This window comes from Eumetopias jubatus, unplaced genomic scaffold (genome assembly GCF_037043125.1).
Source record: "Eumetopias jubatus isolate StellerSeaLion01/CBP00866 unplaced genomic scaffold, mEumJub1_p1.0 scaffold_3, whole genome shotgun sequence".
NCBI classification, from domain to species: domain Eukaryota; kingdom Metazoa; phylum Chordata; class Mammalia; order Carnivora; family Otariidae; genus Eumetopias; species Eumetopias jubatus.
Genome location: NW_028274809.1, coordinates 167,205,654 through 167,232,062, shown reverse-complemented (window position 1 = coordinate 167,232,062; position 26,409 = coordinate 167,205,654).

Here is a 26,409-nt window from a genome sequence, read left to right as displayed (position 1 = left end):
CCAACAGCAGAACATCGAATTATCCCTACTGTTGTGCTTATCATAATCCTTTTCTGTGTGTCTGTTTTTCTCCCTCTCCATATCCTTGTACATACATCAGATCTTTTTACTCCTAATGTGCTAACTTGTAGTTTTTATTTTCCGTAAATTGAAAGAATCTATCTAATATAATTTTTATTTAATGGTTTAGGCCAACTTTCTCTGTTTTTGAAAACTCCCTGTTTTTATACCCTTAGTAAATTATTTTCTAATTTACACAATCATTAAGGTTCATTTAAGGTTCCCAAATCAGATTATATTTTCATTTTTAGTTACTTCTGAATTCTGAAATGTCTTTGGAAAAGTTATGTATGTTATTAGCATATAAATTTGTTACTATTTCACAAACAATCTGAATGATGGACATATTTATGTTTGTACTTTATGTAAGCCATGGAAGTGTTAGTGAGGAATATCGGTTGTTTATCAGGCAGCAGTTGAATTCAAGGCAGTGATATTAATTATTAATAAATAATGACAGTGGAGTTCTAAACCTCTGAGCCAAAGGAAAAAATATATTATATGATTAAATGTAAGGACAAGAGGCACTTAAATATTAAATTAAATATATAAATAAGAAGCCAGGGTAAGTATTTTGGTCCTTTATGCTTGTCTTAGTCTACTCAAGCTGCTATAACAAAAATACCGTAGACCAGATGACTTAAAGAACAGAAATTTATTTCTCACAGTTCTGAAGACCAGAAATGTGAAATGAGGGTGCCAGCATGGTTGGGTTCTGGTGAGAGCCTTCTTCCTTTTGTTGCAGATGGCTCTTCTCACTCTATCCTCACAGAACAGAAAGAGAGCAAGACAAGGCAAGCAGTCTCCTGTCTGTTCTTAAAAGGGCACTAATCCCATCATGAGAGTTCTGCCCTCATGGCCTAATTACCTTTTAAAGGCCCTACCTCTGAAATACTATCACATTTAGGATCAGGATTCATCATATAAATTGATGTGCATAAACATATTAAATCCATAGCAAGACTTGGGACTTTTAAGAAATACAAATAACTTAAACTCTCCGTGTCTTAGTTTTCTCACAAGCAGAACAAGCAGGGATAATCATGTTCACATGATTATTGATCACAAGCAGGGATAATCATGTTTTCTATCTGAGAGCTTTGTCTTGAGGTCTCACAGCACAAATAGAGACAGTGAGAGATACCACTCTTAACATTCCTTTATGGACAATATAATAGGGAGTCATATTTATCATAAATTTTGTCATGAATTAACATCTCTAATTAATGTAGAAGACTTACTTGAAATAAAAATTTCCCATTGGATTTTAGTCTAACCGTAATCAGTTCTGGAATATTTAGTTTGAAAATTCAAAGTTTTACTTCTTAGCTTCTATAAACAAATTAGAAAAATAATAAATTAGATAAAGAGAATCAAAGAGAAGATAAATCTAACTACTGTGCATGTCACTATTTGATTAAAGGTTATCTAAGATTAAAAAAAAACACTTCAGATAGAAAAAAGTTTTCTGTTAAATAGTGGTGTTTTATCATAGCTCATATGAAACTGTGAGGTCAACTTTCCATAAAAGCACTATGAGAGACACTGTTTGATTCATGATTATTTTCAAGGCCTTCTCTTTCTTCTTCCTCTAAAGAATACCTCCTGATAATAATGAGTCACTATAGCACCTTGTGTGTGTGTGTGTGTGTGTGTGTGTGTGTGCATGCGCGCACACGCGTGCATGCAAATTAAATGAAGTAATTTATATATGAAGTGTATAAGACAATATGGGGTACGGGATAAGTGATAACTATCGTTATCATTCTGATTCCAAATCCTGTGATCATCCATCACATGATCCCATCTCATTATGCCACTATTGGCATCACACCTGTGAAAATTTACCTAGTTTGAGATGCCTACTTGTATAAAGGATCTAAATCAAACTTTTTTAAAATGAGGATTTTATTCTTATTTACCTCACAAAAGTATTTACCTGCTTTGTTTCTTCCAAGTAAACTTTAGTGCTTTGATAGTAAGTCAAATTTGTAATCAGTTTGGTGAGTGAGAAATTCTTTTTCATATTTTCTTGTGGTTGTGACTTGAGAATAAAGATAACCATTTTGGTGATAGAAAACAGCTGATCACCAGAGTACATGTTTTGAGTGCCCTCTAGTGGTCACTCAGCCCATGACATTCCAAGAACTTGCTATTAAATGCAGCCTAGAAAATCACTACACAGATTTTGAGTAGATGTTTCTCCTTGTCCAATCAAGACAGTGATCTTCAGAGAGGATGAGTTAATTACTTTTTACTACAATTCTTGTATAAACTCAAAGCCAAATTCATTAGTAATATTTTAAAATATATATTCTTATTTAAATATTTATTATTTTCTTTAACTGAATGCCATCATGGAAAAACCATAAAAAATGATATAACAAATATCATATATAGAAACCGTAAAAGTTGTTATAAGGGTAATTTATTAGCAGATGTGAAGTTCTTTGTCATTTCTTCCATTACTGCTTTCCCTTCTCTTCCTCTGCCTTCCTTCTGATAGCCTTAGAAAACTCCTTTTACTGCTGTCTTTATTACTTTTAGAAACATTCATCTAGGTAATACTTTAACATTTACAAGTTCCTGATACTTATTAACAGCTTAATATAATTTGATAAGCTACCAGAGGAATGATAGATTATCCAATTTAATGAGTGAATGTTTGAATCCAATCATAACTGTAAATAAATGTCATCTATAAAGCATCCTAATTAGTAATGGAATCTAATTCATGTTGATTTGTGTATTATATTATCTTTTTAAAATAAATACGTACAATTTTGTTTGATAACTGATGAGCATTCCTAAGCCATCATATCGTCATACATTTTGCTATCTGAACACATTTTATGTACAATTTATGAAGTAGCCCTCTTTTTCCCCATTGGTTTAGAATTAACATATTAGAATGTGATTTAATTACTTTTTGGTTCATATTATTATCAGGAAAATTTTTTGGTGCTCAGCATGGTATTTTAGACATTATTGAGAAAATAAAGTAAAATAAATGTTCTCACTTTCAGGAAATTTATTTTTGAAAAATGTTAACAAGATAAATATGATAAATATATAAAACATTTTTTTAATGTTTCATCAGTAAGCTGATATTTTTCCCATAAACTATTTTCAGTGTAAGTGTTCTTTGCTGGGGATAACTTGGCAAACATGAAAAAGAAAAGAAATGGGAAAATTTACCATGAGTGATAAGTATGATATTAAAATAGCCATATCAGAAATTACAACTTACATTACCTTTCTCTAAATGTATTCTTTTCTATAAATGTTTCTTTCAGGAACAACTTTAGACAGTGCTTTTGAAGAGTAAAATGATAATGAGAATATTAAATGAAATAAAATCTCTATGAGCACCTAGCAGGATGCTGGATTTACAGAGACTGTGAAATATACATTAGGTATTATTATTGTAATATAGCTTAGAGGTTACATATAACTTAAAAAAGACGAGAAAAATTGAATGATATGTATGAGTATATAAAAGTTTTCCATGTGTGTATTTAATACCATATTTTTCATTTTATTTTCTCTTGCTGATAGTCTGATTTGAAACCATAAAAACTAGAGAGAGTCGTCCTTCTTGGTGAGCCTTGTTTTAAAAATCCACTGCCTTATTTAATTTGGCAGAATTAATTCTGCTCTTATCCAGGCTGGCCAGGTACTATTCCTCTCTTTCTAAGTACATCTTAAAGGATAGGCTCTCCTGGAAAAAGGGTATGAGGTAGTAATGGGAGGGTATGTCAACAGTTAGCTATGGAGTTTATAGCTTAATATAAGTACATACAATTTGCAAATATCCATGCATAGTTCAGTTTTATAAATGCATGGAAACTTTAATTCCAAACTGAATGACTCATTTAAATATTTGTTCACAACACTTTATTGAATAATGTTTTTTAAAGGAATAGCTATTGCATGTCTACTTGTATCCATTCACTTCTGAACTCAAAGGGAATAATTCCTGCTGTAAATGAGGAAGAGAAGTACTTATCATTTGCAACATTGCGTGGTATAGTCACTCATCCTAACCAGAAAGATACAGTAGTTTTAGCAAACATTTTTGGGGACATAGCAATTCCATAATGAAGCCTTTCTGGTACCTCCCTATCTAAGTCTCTTCAGATGAGACTTGGAATAAGGGATTTTAGAGTTTTAATAAAGTGATAGATCATATAAAAACAGGCAGTCCTACCACAGGATTTAAGTACCATTCTTACATTATTTATTTGAGTCTTCACACTAATCTCATGAGGTAGGACATAGGGATATATGGAAACAAAGGCTTAGTTGGGTAAAGTAATTTCCTGAAGGTTATGCTACTAATAAGTCATGTAACTGGTGAGTCACATAACTCATTTCTGAGTACGATTGAGCTGTGACCATGTATATCATTGTCTGAATGAAGTCTGTGCCAATCAAAGCGAACAAATGCCAAACCTCCTGTCCTTTATGTTGTGTACACGTATGTAGTATATATAGTTCCTTTGAGAATATTTAAAATATCCACTACTTTTTAAAAGTATATTCCGTATCCAAAATGCTGGTTGAGAAATGCAGGATCTTAAATGGCGTTTACTCTTCTTCATAGATTGCTGCCAGTGGCGACAATATAAATTCAACAATATGAAAGACAAACTACGCCAGACAATTAAGGAGATGATTTTGCTTGGGTTATTGCCAAAGAGAGATTTTCTTTTCATGAATGGGGCATGTCTCAAGGAAGAGGTTGAAAACCTAGAGTTTTATAAAACTAGACCTCATGAGTAAAGATGGAGAGGGATCTTACCTGAGTCACTGAAGTTGAGTGGGGTGAGACTTGTCTCAGAGTATGTGACGACATGGAGGTCCTTCAAAGTTAAATATTTTGAAACACAAAAGGGTAAAGGTAAGGGATTACTTATCTTTGCTGTTCTCCAGTAACAAGAACTCAGGCAAAGTTCAACATTATCAACACACTAACACAGTCTCTCTGAACATTAATTTTTTCTGGATTCTCTTCTTACTCATTTTATAAAATTTTCACAATTGAGCTGACAAATAGTTTATCACTGAAGATTTCAAAATACTAAAAGTTGTCTAAATTAATTTACCAATAGCTCAAATTTTTAAAAATAGCCTTTTCTATATTAACCTAAATCATATCAATAAGTACTATTTAATAATTTAAACATAATTTTCTTTAAAATGTTCAAATCTACTGAAGGATTTAAAAGAAATATGAGACTAAAAAAGAAAGATTCAATATCATGAGCTTTTTTGTGTGTGCAATAAAGGGAAATGCAAGAGAAATACTAGAAAAAACCCTACAGATCAAAAAGTCAGAAAATGGACATAGTAAAGGGCAATGTAAAAATAGCTTTTCGATACTTGTCAAGAAAATCAGTATAAGAAATGTGCTTCTAATTTATGTAATTTGGAGGTTTTATTTTCTGATACTTCATTTCATTTGGTTTGGTTTGGGTTCTACCAGACATAATAGTGGCCAAAAAGACCAAGTTATATTTTAAGGCGATCAGAACTCTGTCATCTCTAGAGAGGAGGATATTCTCACTTAGGATAAGATCCTAATGAGATGGTCTGGGATTGATCCTCTCATATAAATACACAGAATATTATTTACTAATGAGCATTTTTATTAACTTAAAGATATAAAGTTACCACTTCCTTCCAGATAGTGTTGTTCATAAACAGAGGGCAGTCTTAAGTAAATGTACAATAACTGAGGGTCATGCAGAAATCCCTGGGCTAAAAGATGAGTCTATTTACCTTTATAATAGCGAATATCACCAGTTTGAAAAAAAAGGAGGGGTCCATGGGTGGGTGTAGCGCATAATGAGAGAGAAGGAAGGGTGATCCAAATCAAATTTTAATGTGATAAAAGTTTGTTCTAGATTCCCTATATTTTTTTCTGCCAGTATCTGAGACAGATCACCCCAAAAACTTCTGCTTTTGGCCATCTTTGTTTAAATGATTATATAGTCACTCAGAGCCAAAGCTTGTTTTTTTTCTTTTTCTTTTTTTTTTCTTTTTTTTTTTTTTTTGGCCATCCACCAGTAGGGACCTTTCTTATCTACTGTTTTTTAAATGAGTTAGCATCATTAGTTTCATTTCAGGTGATTGTTGAAGTAGACATACTGTATGTTTACACACAGACTCTCTCTCTGTTGACTCATGTGCCGACTGTGAACGCCAGACTCTGAGTTTGTCCCTCTGTGCCAGCAGCAATGGCTCCCTTCTGGTTTTACTGTCCCAGACTGAAGGAGTCCCCAGTTGTTTCCAAATACAGATGGCCGTATTCTCTTTAGTTCTCTGGAAATTCTCTTTTCCTCCTCTGTTATCTCCTACAGTGTAATGGGAATGCACTGAAAATGGTATATGCAAATGACAGATGTTAAAACATTAAATTCTGTTTTATACGTGATTATTGGAAACCTCGGTTTGACATAATTTTCAAAGCAAATGCACAAAACATACACACATATGTATTAACTTGTGACAATCTCAAGCCTCTACTTTCAGGAGATCAGAAGACACATACCATCCACACACACAAACCCCACACACAGAAACATATGTAAAGTATAGTCATGATGGATAGGGAAGCAGGGCCCCATAAACATACTATTTTTAAATATAGTTTTAGAATAAACCACCCAATTCCAATCCGTGCTAAGTTTGTTAAAGCCTGGGAAATGCATCTCACTCCGATCCACTAGTATTTGCTAATTCAACTGCTGGTGTCACTTTAGACAGCTCTCCGTTCATCATGTCGGGTGAATACAGCAGATCAAGGACTTCCTGTATAGAGATCAAAGAAATACCTATTTCACATAAATCTCTTATCTAAAATGGAGAACAGTAATTCTCTAAAGTGCTTTATTAGTTGCCAATATGCAAAATGAAATGTATCATGAATATCTATAATATATTACATTTTTTAAAAATACTGAACAAATAGAAACTCCAGGAGTAATGCCCCTGGCAAGTCTGAAATAAGCCTCACGTTAACACTGACAATTGATTTTAAAATGTCAGCAAAACCAGGTGCTACAACACACTCTGAAGCTCCTTTATCTTCTTTCCCAGCTATTAAAACTGCCACCCAACTTCTGCTTCTGAAAACAATACATAATACAGTTTCTTTCTTATCTAATTATAAATGGAAACTCCGCTCATCATCTAGATGTGAGAAAGCTTAGCGCTAAAGTGACAGATCTTAGAGCATCGAGGAATTTGCACCACGGTCTCTTTCCTGTCCTCTGCCCCCTAGGGATCCTGCTTACAGCCAGATGGAAGAAGCATCTGCTGCTTCACTGAGCCCAGGGACTTCCTGCTCTTCTCTCTACACAAATTTTTTTACTGTTCCCACTTTCATCAAGTGTACCAGATGCTACCAGCCATGACCTTGAAAAGAATTTAATTGGTGTTTAAAATATATATATATAATACCTATATATTTTTTATATATTATGTATATATATTAAAGGAAAGACAGCATTAGAACTAGAGAGAGAGAGAGAGAATAGAAAAAGTGAAAGCAAAAAATAAAGAAAAGCAGAAAGCAAGAAAAAGACGAAGAGAAGGTAAGGAATAGAAGTTGCGGGGAGAAGGATGAGAAAAGGAAGAAAGTTTTGCAAAGACTGTCGCATTTCTGCACCATTTTCTCATGAGAATTACAGCTGCCTATATTTCCCAAATTTTCATAACTTAACTCTCCAGATTTTACTTAAGAGAAGAAATATAAAGAAATACAATTTTAATCAAGTATCTAGTTCTCTCAAGGTTTGTGTAACAATTGAATTTTCTTTCTCCCTCTCTCTTTTTTATGTTAACTAATTAATTAATTAGCTAATATGTATTTTTACTGCCATAGTCCATCTGTAAGTATATTGCAAACAGCGGAGTGTTGATTTAAAAAAAAAAAAAGCCAGCTTTCTACTTCCTGTGTGAAGACACGATTGTGAGGTTGCCTGATCTCTCCACCCTCTTTGCTAAGAGCAAATGTGTTTAGCAGTTGCCCAGAACGCCTGGCAAGACATACTATTATCTCTTCAATTTCATCTTTCTCTTCCTTTCTCCCTATGGGAGAAGAACATCTGTGTGCCTTTGAGGGAGCTAAATAAGTTATAAAAGATATCTTGCCTTACCGCTTATTAAGAAGTGTTTACTTTTTTCTACCCTGCTTATTCTGCAGAGTTGAAGATTTGGGCAGGGATCCTACATCAAATGCCATTATCTGTTCTCTTACTCCCTAATTCATTAGTTTGTTTAGTCAACACAAATTGAGAATCTACTTGATTTTGGCAATGTACTTAGTAATTGGGATTTAAGCTAAGGACAAAGGCTTTTAGTTTTGGGGAAAATAATCAAACATTAGACTCAAAGTGTGATTTTCCTTCTTCAAGAGCCTTTTAAAATAAAAATACAAAAAATACTCTTATGCACGCCTTCTAAAATAGTCTCAACTACCTGTGTGGTATGTATTCTTAAAACTAAATCACAAACTAAAATATGTAAGTATATTCTGACTGTATATTATCATTTGGAAACAAGAACTCTGAACGTTGAAATATTGTGTTTAAGCTTTAAACAATGGAGTATAGAAAGGTCTTGGGTACTGTAGAACCAGGCGTAAGTGAGAGGGATGGAGCATAGTGAGTAGGAATGAGGGAAGCAGCTCAATAAGGGGATTTTAAGAACATAGAACTGAACACTAACTCCTTGTGTTTCTGATCTCGAAATGGCAAACACCACTCTTTGGTAAGGATGAATGTTTAACCAGCAATATTTCCAAGTTACATCATCTTTCTGAACCTCTGAAAAATGAGGATTACTAATACTACAAAGGTTAAAGCCAATAATGTTTTAATCATTGAACCAACACTGTCAGTCTTCATTACATGACAATGTAGGATGAGGGGGAAAATATAGATATTAAAGCCAGACTGACTAGCCATTTAGGAATTCTGTCGACTGAGGCAAATTTACCAATGGCTCTGAATCTCAATTTCTGTATCAGTAAAGCATCAAGCAGAGCATGTCACATAGTAGATGTGGAGTAAATCATTATTATAGCAGAGAAAAGTTTTGTTTATTTAAAAAAATACTCTCTGCATCAGATTGATGAATCTGTTTTTAGTTACTTGAAATTATGAATGACTTCATATTTTAAAATTCCTCTGTTTCTGCTTTTCTCTCATTTTTCAGTACTGTGTACTTATTCTCATAGCCCCTTAGAATTTGTCATTCATTCTTTTTTGTTGGCTTACTTGCTTGCTTTCATTAATTCTGTAATTTCAGTTCCTCTCTCTGATGTAGGAAAACATTATTGCTCAGTAAACTGTGAGTTAATTGAAATCAGGAATATATCTTTTTTCTTACTTTTGTAATTCATGTCACCTTCATGTCTTGCTAATATTACACACTTCATAAATGCTAGATGATTGAATGAATGAATGAATGAATGAATAATAGTGCATTTTTTAATCAGTGGAAAATACAGAGTATCATTCAGAAGTTGCATATAAACAGAAAGCTATTCCAAAGTGTTCTGCTGACAAAAAAAAAAGATGATTCTCAAAAGGTAGAATTCCAGGGGTAATTATAATTCATGTTTTGGAGGGGAAGACACATCTCCGGTCATGCCTAGCAAATGACAAAATTAGTTTTAATGTTGTCTTTGGGTGCAACTCTAATTTTCCCTTTATCAGTGTGTAAGATTTAATAGTTTATGTGTAAGATATTAGAATATATTCTTTCAGTTTGCTTTGTTTCATGCATTTGTTATTTTATTTTAATCTATCTTTTATTAATGCATGCAAATGGACCATTTGCTCTGTGGAAGGACTCTTCCAGTTTTGGGTCAGGGTGAACAATAGTACCTCATATTATAATTGTTATCGAGATATTTGGTGATACAACACATCATCTTAGTATTTGAGAAAACTGAGCATGATAGTAAACCTTGATCAATACTTTGAAGAAAATCAGTGAATTTTACATGATCCCAGAAGTCAAATATAGACTTTTTTTGTTTACTAGTATGTGTATTAGCATGATGCTTAGAGATAAGAAGACTTGGTATCATAGTAGATGGCAATACTTTCCAAACTAACTGACAGTCAATGCAATTTTAAGTTCTTACATAAACTCTGAGACATTTGCAGAAGCAGAAGGATACAAGTTTCTCTCCAACAGAATCATTGAACTAATAAGAAAAGGAAAATGAAATTAAGAGATGAATTAGGGCATATTCATACCATAGAAAGAAGTACTCATACCACACTACTGAAATTTATATGCCTGAATTAGTACTAAGTATATCTACATAGAAAAGTCTCAAAAAGTCAATGACTGATTAGGAAAAAGCAACAAGTAGATAAACTATAATACCATTGTTGTAAATTTTGAAATCACCCTAAGCAATAGTGTATGAGTTCTTTATTGTGTATTTCTTTTCATATATTACATGTATTGTTTTGGTATAAATAAGCATAGAAAATTTATTGAGAAAAATTCATGACAACCTCATGGAATATATATTTTGGAATGAGATATCAATGGTTTTCTAGGAATGGGGGATGATGGGTTGACCTCATTTCCATACTTTACTGATTTACTAAAAACATAATTGCAGCAGATTATTAATATGTGATTAATTGGGGTTTGTTTAATGGGTTATATTATTCTATACACTGTTTCAATATATGTGATAACATAATTATACAAAAAGTGAATCGCAAGTGGAAAGGAAGAGACAGGAAATGCAGACAAACATTTTATTTTACTCTTTCTGAGAAAGGGAGTAACTAGAGGAGCCTAGAGTAACATAGCATGAAGCCAGGACAGGTCTCATGTGTCATGTCTCGTGTTTATCCAACCAAGGAGAAACAAGACAATAGAACGTGTGTGCTATAGCTGTATTTGCCATATTTTTGAAAAGTGAATAATTAAACAGGAAGGCACCTGTAGAACACATATCCAATTCGCAGTTTCTTAACTAGTGACATCTGGAAGACTAGTACCCAAGAGAGAGACATTCTGAAAAGCGTCCCTGCCAAATTAGCTAGAGAAATTCTATGAATAATTAGTGCGTAGAATTAGTGTACCAGTGTATCGCATCAAGGAATTTTAGAGATTAAGAATACTTACTAGCGGGGGCGCCTGGGTGGCTCACTTGGTTAAGCCACTGCCTTCGGCTCAGGTCATGATCCTGGAGTCCCTGGATAGAGTCCCGCATCAGGCTCCCTGCTCGGCAGGGAGTCTGCTTCTCCCTCTGACCCTCCCCCCATCTCATGTGCTTTCTCTCTCTCTCATTCTCTCTCTCTCAAATAAATAAATAAAAATCTTTAAAAAAAAAAAGAATACTTACTAGTGTATGGTGTGGTACACAGTGTAGACTGTGCTGTAAAGATGCCCGTTAGCTTTTTTACTGGGTTAAGTCAGTAAAAATGTTTCATCATGTTGGACTGTTCCCAGTTCTGTGGATGCGAAGTTCTTTCAGACCTTTGTCATTTTCTACAAGTTATTCCTCTGCTTACATTGTCATCCCGATTTGTGACCAAGTGAATTCTTAGCGTTAAACACTGAACCCACTTTCCCTTTCTCTGGTCTCTCCTTTTTTGTGCCAGAATAGCTATGTCTTTTCTGTCCTCTCGTAACATTTGGTGCTCTATAAATAATTATCACACAGTAGTTTCATTGTCTGTGTTTTTCAGTTCCATTTATTTGACTTATAATTCCAGTGTATTTGCTACTCTTTTTTCGTTTTTCTTCTGGATGATATAGTGCAGTCTTGCATACACCTCAGGCATCAATAAATGTTTTTGTATGAATTGGTAAATGGTTTTGGATTTTTCTGAGTGGAAGTGGTAGATGAAGCATTTGAAGGAGAACTCATTACACAAGGAGAGTGTCTCAAGGGAAAGGAGAAGCAGCCCCAGGGAGGGATTTTAATAAAGTCTTTCTTTGAAGTAATTTATAAGGAAAGAAGAGTAAGTGATGAAGATTTAGAAGATATAGACTAAGGACATCATAAGATAGATTGCTGTTATAAAGAACAAGATTGAAAAAGCCTCCAGAACAAAAAGGTAAAAATTAAAAAATCTTACAGAGAAGTAGAATAGAACAATGACCAGAGGGAGGTCATTGATTTTGACAACAAAGAATTTACTGCTGATTTTATAGAGAATATTTTTGGGAAACATACTAAAGATAAAAGCCAAATGTCCAAGCAATGAGAAATGAAACTTGGGTGGAAAGAGATAAAGATGCATAGATGTAGATAAGGCTGAGACATTGGGGAAGCTCAGGCTGATGTACTGAGAAATATTCATAATCTGTTTCAAACCAAGTGGTATTTTTGTCTGATTTTTTTCACATTGGAAATATAAGGATTAAAACCAATAGAAGAAGATAATACATTTACTTTAGTTATGCATTTTAAATTGTGTGGTAAGTAATAAGTCAAAACACACTTCCTTAATTTTTATTTCTTTGTAATTGAAAAATTATTCATTATTAGTGAATACCCAACATTAAATATTTATAAACAGTTTTTTTTAAAGATTTATTTATTTATTTGAGAGAGAGGGAACACAAGCAGGGGGAGTGGGAGAGGGAGAAGCAGGCTTCCCACTGAGCAGGGAGCCCAATGCGGGGCTGGATCCCAGGACCCCGGGATCATGACCTGAGCCGAAGGCAGACGCTTAATGACTGAGCCACCCAGGTGCCCCCTAAATATTTATAACCATTGAATGCCATTCTGAATTCAACACTGAAACACTGAATTTCATTTTCCTATATTCAGTTTCAAACATCATCTCCAATCTTACATGGTTTATCTCAGAGGCATCTCAAACTTAATGTTATTAAAAGTTAGCACTTGGGTTTTTTCCTGTCTATGATGGTTCTTCCTCCACATGATGTCACTATGTACTCCATGAATACAATTGAGGTATTCCTGATTCTTTTCTTTTCCCTCACCTCTGTGCTTTAAATCCATTAACAATTTTAATTGGTGCTTTTTTTCAAAACATATTCTAAATCTTTACACATCTTTCTCTTGATATCACTGTAATTCAAGCCAGAGTCATCTCCTGCCTGGATTACTGCAGGAAGCCTTTTCCTCCCTTGTTCATTCTGCTATTCCGTACTATTTATTTTCTACACATTAAGCAGAATTATCATTCAGTAATATATATAAACTCATTATTTCTCTGTTTAAAGCCTTCAAAGGCTTACCACTACAAGATAAGAAGCCTTCCTTACTGACCTCAGCCTCTACTCTCCACCTCACTCATCATCCACATGCTGCACTAATGTCTAACCTCATAAAAGACAAGAAACTCATGCATTTCTGAGGGGTTTTCCACATGTTAGTCCTACTTTTTTTTTTTTATCTTTCCATTTGAGACTATAAGCTCCATTAGACCAGAATGGCCCTGTACTAGTTACCCTTTATGATTAGCACTGTATCCAGACCCAGTGCTAGAGCATTTTGTGGAATTTTTGCTCCCAGTAATGCTGTGCTAGCTTACTTCAAAGCAACTATTTCACCACCAAAAGCAAATAGAATAGCTGAACACAATGTAAAAAATGGAGGGGGTAAAGAGGGGCATGGCAGGGCTTATGAAAAAGCTTCTAAAGCGTAAAGACTTAAGGGACCAAGGTAACAGAGAGCAGGGCAGCTGACAGAGGAAGTCTTGATATTTGATCATGATTCTCCCCCTCCCCAAGTATGTGCCAACCTGGGAGCATACATTTTGAGAGACTTACTCATAAAAGCAAGATTTCTACCATATTATGCTGTTAAAGGGAATTATAGTTTAAGGCCAAAGAAGAGAGAACTTGTAAGCACCCTGGGTTTCCAATTTGAACATGAAAAAGATTACATGTGTGTAAGTAAGATATATACTAACTCTCAAAAACTTATTCCCAGCATTGCTTTGAATCAGCCCAATCTCTGATTAATTCAAGAGATTGCCATTCAGCTATCTTCCATAAGCAGAAGGTAAATTCTTTATTGGAGAACATAGAGCAATGTGCAGGACTGCGAGACTCAACTTCTCAGTCTCTCTCTCATTCCAAAAGCTCTCTATTCAATCAACAATATCCAGGAAAGCAAAGTATAGGAATGAACCAGAAACTAATGAGGAAAGAGTAGCAACAGACCCACTGAAGATCTGACACAAGAGTGATCAGAAAGGAACTTTAAAATGATTTTAAATAGAAATTCAGTAAGTTCAATGACAGGAAGGAGAATATTCGTAGAAAAGTGGAAACTATTATAAAGTTACATTGAAACTCTAGAACTGAAAAATTTAATAACAAGTTAAGAATGCAGTAACAAGAAACTAACAAGAAATTAGACACATATGAAAAGAGAATTAATTAATTGGAAGATTGAAAAAATAAAATGTATCTTTGGAAACAAGGACAAAAGAAAGAACATGTAGAAAAGAGTGTAAAATATACAGGTATTTGGAGTCCCAATAGAACAGGAGTCCAAGAATGAGGCAGGAAGCAATATTTGAAGAATTAATAATTGAGTAGCTCCTGTAAATACATAAAAGAATATAATAATGACGTGGTACAAAACTTTAGAGTAAATACAAGTAGAACTGTGCATTAGGTCACATTGGAAAAGTGAAGTAGACCAAAGAAAAACAGGAAAACAGAAAAATCTTAAAAGCAGTCAAGGTGGTGGGAGAGACATAGTGCTTTAAAAGGAAGAAGTCTAAGACTGAGAGCTGACTTCTAAGCAGAAACAGTAAAACATAAAAGACAAAGAATGATGCCTTAGAGCATTTTTTAAAGAAAATAACTACCAACCTAGAGTTTTGTAAACTGTGAATATATCCTTCAACAATGAAAGCAAATGATGACATTTTTCAGGCATCCATTAATTGAGATAATGTGTCACAAGCAGAACCACATTTAAGAAAATGTTTCAGGCAGTAAGAAAACTACCCAACAAGGAAATCTAGAAAAACAAGAAAAGTAAAGGACAGAGGACAGGGTAAATGCAGGGGGAAAAAAATCAGTGTCTTGTGGGGTTTCAAATTTAAAATTAAAATACAAGAAAATGTTATCATAAAAACAATTATCATATGATCTCACTTATATGCGGAATTTAAGAAACAAAACAGATGATCACAGGCGAAGAGAGGGAAAAATAAAACAAGATGAAATCAGAGAGGGAGACAAACCATAAGAGACTTTTTTTTTAAGATTTTATTTATTTATTTGTTAGAGAGAGAGAGAGAGAGAGAGCAGGAGAAGAGGCAGAGGGAGAAGCAGGCTCCCCACTGAGCAGGGAGCCTGATGTGGGGCTTGATCCCAGGACTCTGGGATTGTGAACTGAGCAGAAGGCAGATGCTTAACCACCTGAGCCACCCAGGTGCCCCAATAAGAGACTCTCAGTTATAGGAAACAAACTGAGGGTTGCTGGAGGGGAGGGGGGGATGAAGTAACTGGGTGATGGACATTAAGGAGGGCACATGATGTAATGAGCACTGGGTGTTATATACAACTGATGAATCACTGAACTCTACCTCTGAAACTAATAATACACTATATGTTAATTAATTGAATTTAAATTAAAAAATATTTCCCCTTAAATGAAGGGGGGGAATCAGAGGGGGAGACGAACCATGAGAGACTATGGACTCTAAGAAACAAACTGAGGGTTCTAGAGGGGAGGGGGTGGGGGGATGGATGGGTTAGCCTGGTGATGGGTATTAAAGAGGGCACGTACTGCATGGAGCACTGGGTGTTATACGCAAACAATGAATCATGGAACACTACAACAAAACTAATGATGTAATGTATGGTGATTAACATAATAAAAAATAAAATAAATTTAAAAATAAAGATATTAAAAAAAGACTGTCTTATTTTTTTTTAAAGATTTTATTTATTTATTTGACAGAGAGAGCGGAAGAGCACAAGCAGGGGGAGCAGCAGAGGGAGAGGAAGAAGCAAGCCCCCTTCCGAGCAGGGAGCCTGATCCGGGACTCGATTCCAGGACCCCGGGATCATGACCTGAGCCGAAGGCAGATGCTTAACCATCTGAGCCACCCAGGCGCCCAAAAAAAGACTGTCTTTTAAAAGAGAAAAAATGAACTGAAAGTGTTCTGAGATCCTTGGGTGCCTGGGTGGCTCAGTCGGTTAAGCGACTGCCTTCGGCTCAGGTCATGAAACCAGGGTCCTGGGATCGAGTCCCACATCGGGCTCCCGGCTCAGCAGGGAGCCTGCTTCTCCCTCTGACCCTCTCCCCTCTCATGCTGTTTCTCTCTCTCTCTCTCTAATAAATAAATAAATAAAATCTTCAAAAAAAAAGTGTTCTGAGATCCTTTTACTTTATGGGAAGTTGCAGATATAATAATATATGCTAGATTTTAATAAGTCTGAGATATACAAGACTTTAGTTAAGTCAAGGATTCATCTGAAGACAAAGTTAAGCACATCCTCTACTACCTAAACTAACCTATGCCTCAAAATTACTAAATTATTGGTATAATTTTTTTAATTATACATGAATCCTTTAGTAAGTCAAGGATTCATGTATAATATGACAAAAAGATTTGTTAAATAATATATAACTAACAAGCTAAGAGACAAAACCAGTGAAATAATAAAAGAACATTTAATTCAGGAGAGCAAGAATAGTATGGCAAACTTGAAACCAAATACCTTAGTAAATATATTAAATATATATTAAAATTTAATCAAAAGAAAAATGTTCATTACTGATTAAACTAAAAACACAAATATTTGTCGCTTACCATGGAATGCCTTAAACATAAAGATTAAAAAAAAAAAGCTGAAGCTGAAAGGACAGTAAGGATGGTACCGTGTACCACTCCCAGCCAAAGGAGTGAGTGGTGGTTCTTTTGATGGAAGAGTTTAATCAAGTAGTGACAGCAGGGTTAAAAAGGTACACTTTGTAATGATAGAAGACTCAATCTAAAGAAAAGATTTAACAGTATATAATTTTTTTCCAGTAAAGAGAGCAATGATGTTTTAATGAAACTTCTTTCAAATCTGTGAAGTACATGTGAAATAAATGCTTTTATTCTTTCCATAGGACAGATTTCCAAACAATGATCACAGTGCTTAGGGTAATAAGATGCTGGACAGATATGTGACCGAAGAATGTTGTAATATACCCAAATCCCGTCAACTATATATCAAGTGCAGATTACTCAGACCTCAAGTTAATGATGTTTAGAGCTACATGGCTAAAAACAAGACATTATTACAGCAGTCAAGTCCATAAAACTAGAAAGAGCTATAAAATGAAAAGGCCTTTCAGAATGCTCATTAAATGAGCATATATGATGGACAAACCAATTTTATATTTGAAGCAGCTTATAGCACCAGCACATGGGCAGGGACCTGTAGAGGGGTAGGCCATTGGGCCAAGGCATCCGAGAGCAGAGGGGGATCTCTGCCATCATCTACTTCAAGTTCCTTGTTTAAAATGGTGGCCCAGAGAGATGAAGTGTCTTGTCCAAACTCACATGACACAGGGATACAAAATTGGCTAGAAAACAATCAAGGCTATGATCCATGCCACCCAACTTTAGGTAACTGTTCTATTTTAGTCTACACATAATTCTATTTGATTCATGTATTTTTTTCTTATTAAAAAACCAACATTAAAGAAAACAATTCATAACACACACCAGTATTATATTTTATTGAGAATGACTGACATGCACTGTAGTTCATTTCTTGGACCTACATAGATCTTCAGTCAATAGCTGGAGTAATCAGGTGACACTTAGTTGTAAATTGGCTGAGAAGAAGGCATCTGAAGACAAAGTTAAGCACATCCTCTACTACCTAAACTAACCTATGCCTCAAAATTACTAAATTATTGGTATAATTTTTTTAATAGTTTAAAGGCTAGTAAAGTACAAAAATAGTACAGAGAGAAAGCAAGTCAGGTCCTTCCTTTAAAAGATAATTATGGCACTTTCCTTTTAATAAGGTAAGGAAACATAAAACCCTGATTCTAGCATATCTTACCATGGTCCTACGGCCCCAGTTGGACAGATTTATGCACCAATGCATTAATGAATATATAAGAATGAAAAAATAAAAAAGATCACTGTTAACAGAAGCAGCATTAAAGACAAATGTATAATAAAAATATTTAAATAGTTTCATAGACATGAAGCCAAGAAGTTGCATGTATAGGGGGCACCTGGGTGGCTCAGTTGGTTAAGCGACTGCCTTCGGTTCAGGTCATGATCCTGGAGTCCCGGGATCAAGTCCCACATCGGGCTCCCTGCTCAGCAGAGAGTCTGCTTCTCCCTCTGACCCTCATGATCTCTCTATCTCATTCTCTCTCTCAAATAAATAAATAAAATCTTTAAAAATAAAATAAAATAAAGGTTGCATGTATATATGTGATTAAGTGTGTCTTTATAGCAGTAGTTGGAAAAAAGCAACACATACTGGGCATCTGTCCATTATCATAAACCAGTTGCTGCAGAACAGTCAAACTGTGGTTCATAAGTAGATTAAGGCCTGATAAGTCAAAGTGATTTGTGCATATCCTATATGTATATTTTCTCACAGAGACATCTATTATAAGCGAATCAACATTTAGCTACAATTTCCTCCATTGGGTCAGCATCAAAGGATTTGATTTCACTTTTCTTGAACATGCCCTACACCTAGTTAGGAAGGTCTATGACATTTATACTCCTAGCCTTGATGATCTCTGACCAGCAAAAATAAAATGAAATCTCCTGAGACCTCAAATCCATTCCTTACCACTGCAAGCATATTAACAAATAGAGAGCAACACATATTTGTTTTCTGTTAGGTAAAAGAACATAATTTAGTAATAAAGGGTAAACTATGCTTGCTATTGAAAAGGTGCACATATACTGAAAAGGTATAATAAAATTTCATGAAAATATTTAACAAGGTGCATTATAAACATTTAAAGAAACATGTTAAAAAGCAGAATGAAAGGGGAGCCTGCCTGGCTCAGTGGGTTAAGTCACAGACTCTTGATTTTGGCTCAGGTCATGATCTCAGGGTCATGAGATCAAGCTGACTTGGGCCCCCGCTGGGTGTGGAGCCTGCTTAGTATTCTCTCTCTTCCTCTGTTTTTCCCCACCCTGCCTATATGCTCACAAGCTCTTCTCTCTTTCTAAAAAAGAAAAAAAAAAAAAAAGAGCGCCTAAGTGTCTGACACCCTCGTCTTTTGTACATTTCTTTCCCACCATGTTCTGCCCACTTGGGGCTGGGGAGGTGAATACCACCTCTGGAAATAGATGCTCTAACAAGAGAGAAAAGGTAAAAGGCAGGACAAAGAGAGCAAAATCACAAATTTTGGCTAAGGAAACAAGCTGTTTTTCACACATTCCTGCTCCTCTTTGAGCCGGGCTCATATGCACTCTGTCTTGCTCCAAGCATTAGGGTGGACGTTTCAGAGGTATCTACTCCTAATCTAGAGAATATGAGCTCCAGCGCACAGCTGCAAGAATCCTCCCTAGGGCTCTCTTCCCCTTTTCTACACTCAGGATCACTGAAGCCCAAAAGGCCCCCTTGTGACTACCTCATAAGAGGGCTTTTAGTTCAGTTTTTAAATTTTAATTTGTACAGTTGATTATAACCTAGGAGGTCAGCAAGATTTCTTCATTACTCAATTACTGTGAATACAATCTTCAGGATGTTTTTTACTTTTTGTACAATAACTATATGAAAAAATTTTATTCTACCTACATACAGATCAAGACAAAGGTATATATTTCATAATTTTTTAATGCAGCTAATGATTAGGATCAAAATATATATAGGAAAAATTGATAGAGCTCAAAGAAAGAGACAAATGCACAACCATCCTAGGATGATTTAATTTGGACATTTTTATTTCACTGTAATATGCTATAATAAACAAGGTTTTGCTACAAATATGATTGATGTTGGGGTGATTCGGTGTGGCTGGTTACATGGCATAAGTTTGGAAAGATAGGCAAGTCTTGGATTACAAGGTCCTTGATGCAGTACCCCATAATGAGGAGGAATTCCTACTTTTTCCAGTGGGCAATGAAGCTCTGAAAGGGAATTTTCATTTTTTGTTAGAAATGACATGATCATATTTGCTTTTAAAAGATTACTTTTGCAAGAGTATGTAATGTGTATTGAAATGAGGCAGGCCAGGAGAGAGAGAAACTAGATATGTAGATACTGTAATGGTTTTTAGATAAAGCTGTTTTTAAAACAGAATGTTTAGTGCTATCTGATTAACAGAATTGAAAGGACCTAATTATTGATTGGATAATTGGTTTGAGAGAGTAATGAAAGTTTGAGTTCTCTGTATTGGCTAGTTAGATAGAAGATAGTGCCACTGACCTATCTTACAAATACAAAAGAAAAATCAGGATTGGAGATGATTATAGTGAATTCAGGTAGGGACGTATGGATAAGGGTAAATGGAACCAGGGGATGCTTGGCAGTGAATGTTTATTACATAAATAATAATAAGTGCTCACTCAGGGTTTAGCAATTAACTGTGTTCTACTCTATTTTGTTGCTATTGTAGTTGAAATAGTATGGAATAGAATACACATATTTTCAGGATAACTATATTTAGGGGGTTAGAGAGAGTAAAAGAAAATTGTGTAATGTAATTTGGGTTGTTCAAGAAAAGACAAATACTACAAGTTACATCTGTCTATTGTCAATATATGTTTTTAATTGTTCTCCATTCTTTGACCTTCATTCACACTAAATATGTATACTACCTCATGAGGAATAAAGTGGATAGCTAACTTGCTGCCATCTAGTTGTTTTGATAAGCCAGCTGATTGAAGAAGAAAAGTTAAAAATATAAGTTAAAAAAAGTTCTGCAATTTTTTGAATATTTTCTATATGTATTTCATTATGTTTAGGACATAGTTTGTACTTATGACAAGATCAGAAAAGCTCATTTTATGTCACTAAAAAAGGTACTGCTGGGCTATGCTGGACAATTGCACTTTTTTCCCCACTTGAGTTTATTCCTAGGATCTTTCCTTATTCATTAAATATACATAGTCATATTTCTAGAAATGTCAACTCTTAAAAATAATGACAGTCTAAAAGAATACCTGCTATGTATGAACTATTTAATTAAATAAAAATAGCATTTTACTTTCAAATATTAGTTCCCCAGTTCCCATTTTCATGGAATTTTTTTCCCATTATTTCCAATACCTGAGATCTTTTAAGTTGAAACATTAAAGTATTACTAATGGTTTTGAAGTATTTCTGATGGTTGTACAAAATCACTACTGAACACTTAATTTTTTAAAAAATTATGAACACTTAATCATGAGAGAATAATAATATCTGCCGTATAAACTTTAGGAGCCTAAAAGGGGGAAAGAGAGAGAGAGAAAAAAAAAAAGTAAGAGTATTTAAATTGTGTGAAGAATGACATAGTCTTTGGGTAGTCCAAGATTTGGGAAACATGTTTGAGTTGAGGTGTCTCTCTTTTATCAATATCAAGGAATATAATTTCTCTGATAAGAAATAAGCCATTATTTTTATTTTTACTAGTTACAATGAAGCTCCCCTCCTCATTGAGGCTGTCTTGTAACAGCTTAGACAAAAATGAATTCAGCCTCTTCAGTGTGAGGCCATTTAAAACATTTCAGTACAGAAGGAAGTGAGATGGGCCTTCATGAATGAACCTCCATAATATCTGCTAGAACACTTTTCTAATATTGGCTAAAGTGCATTCTTGTGTATTTCCTCTTAAGCCATCTGCCAATCTTAATGCTTATTCCTGAGGGAGGAAAACTTCCAGAGCTATTTTTCATTTAATTTGCAAGGACATCCTGTTTAGGTACTTATCAAAAGAACAGAAGAATTGATGCCAAATACCACAAACCCTAGTTTAGAAACTTAATGGGTTGGACTAAAGTAATAATGTACATTTAAAAGGAACTGTAACTTACTTTCTTTATATTTAGTAAATACTCAGAAAGTATGGCTGTTTAGGCCTAAATGCTTTTTAAAAATAAATGTACTTTGCTCTCTCTATATATTAAGGGATTTCTAGAGGAAAAGGAGTTGTTAACCTTTCATGGGATGGTGTCTAAATATTTTCGTGCCCTAGAACCATGACCCTTTGGGTTCCAAGATCATAAAATGAAATTCAAACAGCAATTTCTTTTGGAAAATAAATGATCTAACCTAAAGATCTTTTTATCATATGTAATGAATAGCAAAAGAACAATCTATTAAAAAATAGCAGTACCTATTTTTTTCAGTGTTTCACAAATATTCTTTGCATAGTAAATATTTAGTTTAACTCTGTTTTATTCAATTTCACAATTTAACTCAAGAAATACCCTATTTAACTCTCAATACTACTGTTTTAAAACACAATATGAGATAAATGTAGATATATTTTGATGTTGGAGAACTTTTTATTTGAGTGACAAAAAAACAAGATCCAGTGAAATCTTTGTATTTTATTACATTGGGACAGGAAATTATAACTTGATTATGTAACTTTTTTAGTTCAACAACCTTATAACACATTATCCTTTCTCTTATGTGCTCTACTTAGAGATTTGCGCTGAATAAGTTACTGGAAATGAAAGTTAAGTAACATTTTAAAAACATTTGGTCATATTGGGTAAACTTCACCACTCATTTTGGTTGGCACTGTATAAGCAAAACATCCAGTTAATTTTTTTCTTTTTTTTTTATTACATAGGTTATGTAATTTGAGCATTAGACACCCAACAAGACTTTACTGAGCACTTCTTCAAATTACATTTTACATATAGGTTGAATATGTAGCTACTTCAGTGATGTTATTCCAAAGGCTCTACTTCAAGGTCAATGTTCCTATTAAACATCACATTACTATAGCTTATTTTTTTATTCCTAAAGTTTTAAAGACTTTTTAGACCTTAAAATCTTCCAAAGTATCAGTCTCTTAAGAATGTTAAGAATACAAGGATACTACTTTTCTATGTTTATTATATATATTAAGATTTAGAGAAGCCCAATGCTAAATAAATAGGCAAAACTTAGACTAAGTTGGTGCTCCTGACTCCCGGTCCAATGACCTTTTCTTGGCATACTTCTGGCAATTAATATAGTAAAGCCTTATTTTTGCTTCCTTGTAGGGAAGATTAATTGGAGTGGACCAGATGGGTCAGGATATGGTTTCTCTAGTGAGACTGGGTCATGCAAAACAAGAGAGAGAAATTCAGAAATAAATCTTATTGAAACACAATGAGTCCTAAAGAGAAGTACTTCTGTTCAGAAGCTAATCACAAATGTAAGAGAGGATTAAGAAAAAAAAGAAAGAAAGAAAAAACCAGGGTGAATTCCAAATGGATGAAAGACCAAGAAAATCACAGGTAACAAAGTGCAGGTAAAGAACAGTCTAGTATCAGATTCGTAGTAATTTTAGAACTGGCATAACTTGCTCAAACTCTCTAGTCTATTTTTAATGGATTTGAACCTGAAATAGTAAAGCTGTTCTATTTATTAAATGTAGGAGTGGAGAAGAGCCAGATTGTACAATGGTTGTATGATTATAGAAATAGAAAACAAGTTACTGGTTGTCAGTGGTTAAAGAGGGTGTGGTGGTGGGAGGAAGTGGGTGTGACTATAAAAGGGCAGCCTTTGGGAATCCTTGAATTGATGGAAATGTTCTGTATATTGACCATGTCAATCTAAATATACTGATTGGAATATTGTACTATAGACTTGCAAGATGTTACCATTGAGAGAAATTGGGTAAAGGACATACAGGATCTCTGTATTGTTTCTTACAATTGTGAATCTACAATTATCTCAGAAGAAACAATTAAAAAAAATGTAGAAGTTGGTGGATTCACAATGGTACTAAGTAGGTTAATATATATTCTTTATAGGTACCTTAATATACATTATTTACTTTTGATAGATCAAGTAGACAACAATCTGATACAGTATACATAATCTTAATTATAAAATTGACAAATTTATTATAATTATATAATTACACATAATTAATAATTACATATAATTAATAAATAGCAATTGAGATAATAACCTGAATTATGTATTTTTATAAATGTGTATCAAACTTCTTACCTTGCAACGAGTAAGCATATGACCTCTACAAGTGCCGAGAACATTAAAAAATAAACATATATGACACACAAAAACATGCTGTGATAAATCCATAATGCAACTGTGTTTTCTGTCTCTAATATTACAAAATTATCTGTTAATAGTTAAGTCAGTTATAAATGTTAACACATTCTCAAATAATTCTTGGAGAAAAGAGGAAATCAGGAGTATAATCAGACTATGTAGAAAACAAATACATGTGTATATTTATAATATAAGCATATATATTTTATATATAATATAAACATGTATATGTATATATTATTATATAAACATGTATATGTATATATGTTTTATAAACATGTATAATATATGTAATATATTAGGAAAGAGACATAAGATATGATGGAAAGTAATCTGACATTTACATATACATTGCAAGGCTTTCAAAATGCTGTCATATCTCTACTCAAAGTCATGAATGCTCCCAAATTAAACAAGAGGCACTGAAAATATATGACTAAGCATTCAGCAGGGAAGCCAGAAAAGAGCAACAAAGTAATCCCAATGGTGATAGCAAAGAAACCAAACATTAATGAAAAGAATAATGGAAAAAAAATCATAAATTCAATAACAGGTTTTTTTATTACAAAAAACCTGAAAGTCAAATTAGAAAAAAGAAAACAAAACACTTATATATAAAAGGTATATAACTATAAATTCTGAAACAAAAGTAACTACAAAGCAATATCAATTGCGGTTCTAGTCAAGTTAGTTTAAAATTTTAGCCTCATTACTCTTTTACAAGATAATAAAATTACTAAAACTGAACCAAGAGAAAGAAATTTGATTTGACTCTCCATTAAACATAAATAAATGTGGAAAAGACTCATATTACTAGTAATCACTTTTAATTTTCCAAAAAATAGGTAATTATTACACAAAAATTTTACTATTATTTTAACCTTTTATTACTCGTAATTAATATCCCATTCTTAAAAAATATGATTGTACCATTACAGTTAAAATATATTTTCCTTGGATAGTTGAAGTTATTATAGTTCATTCAGGCTACTAAACAAAAACAATAACAAAATCTTCAACCCCTGGGAATTTGAGCTGTTATTTTTAGTTGTTAAAGAGAAAATAAAGGACAGCAATGAAAGTAATCTAAATATTTTCCTGCTTATTCTATTTTCAATGTGAATTTCCATAGAACATGTTTTTAAAAGCAAAGCGCACAATAAACAGCCATTGACAATGGCCTGCAGTTTTCTTGAGGAGTTACCAGTGAGATTGAACTCATCAGGTAAAATGGAGTCATTTGCCTCTGAAGCTCTTCATACATCTGGAAAAATCTGGGGAAGAGTTAGTAATATTACAGCTTTTTGGTAATTACACTACCCACCCCTTTAAAAATATTAAAATGTGACACTGATAAACAGTGTCAATCTAAGGAAGCTTAAATCTTACTTGGTAAGCATCCCTCTCTGAAGTTTATATTAACTTTCCTATAAGAATACAATACTTAACCAAATAAGGTATCTGGTTTTGGTTTAGGTTTATTTGTTTTTTTTAATGAATGGATGTCCAGTGGCTCCAGCACATTTGTTTCTAAGGCTGTCTTTCCTCCACTCAGTTGCTTTTGAACTTTTGTCAGAAATCAGTTGGGCATATTTGTGTGGGTATTTCTAGATTCTGTCTTCTATTCCATCGATCTATGTGTCTGTCCCTCCACCAATACTACATATATTTGATTACTTTGATATTTAATGTCTTGAAATTAAGTAAACAGAGTTCTCTCACTCTCTCCTACCTTTTCAGAATTGTTTTAACTACTCTCGTTCCTTTGCATCTCCATATTTACTTTAGAATAATCCTGTCTGAAGAAAACAAAACAAAACCCCAAAATTTGCTGGTTTTGATAAAAATCATTTAAACCTATGTAAATATCAATTTGGGGGAGCATTAACATCTTTTCTCTGTTAAGTTTTCCACTCCACGAACACAGTATGTCTGTCTATTTGTTAGATCTTCTCTGATTTTCTTTTATCAGCATTTTGTAGTTTTAACATAGGTTTTATTAGATTTACATATAAATAGTCACCTTTTTTTTGTTTTTTACTTATTTAAAAGTGGGGGAAAACATTTTTTACCTTGCACATCATTAAAAAAAAAACAAACCCAGATGGTAGATCAGATTTGGTCCATGGGCCATAATTTGCTGTCCCTTTATGTAGA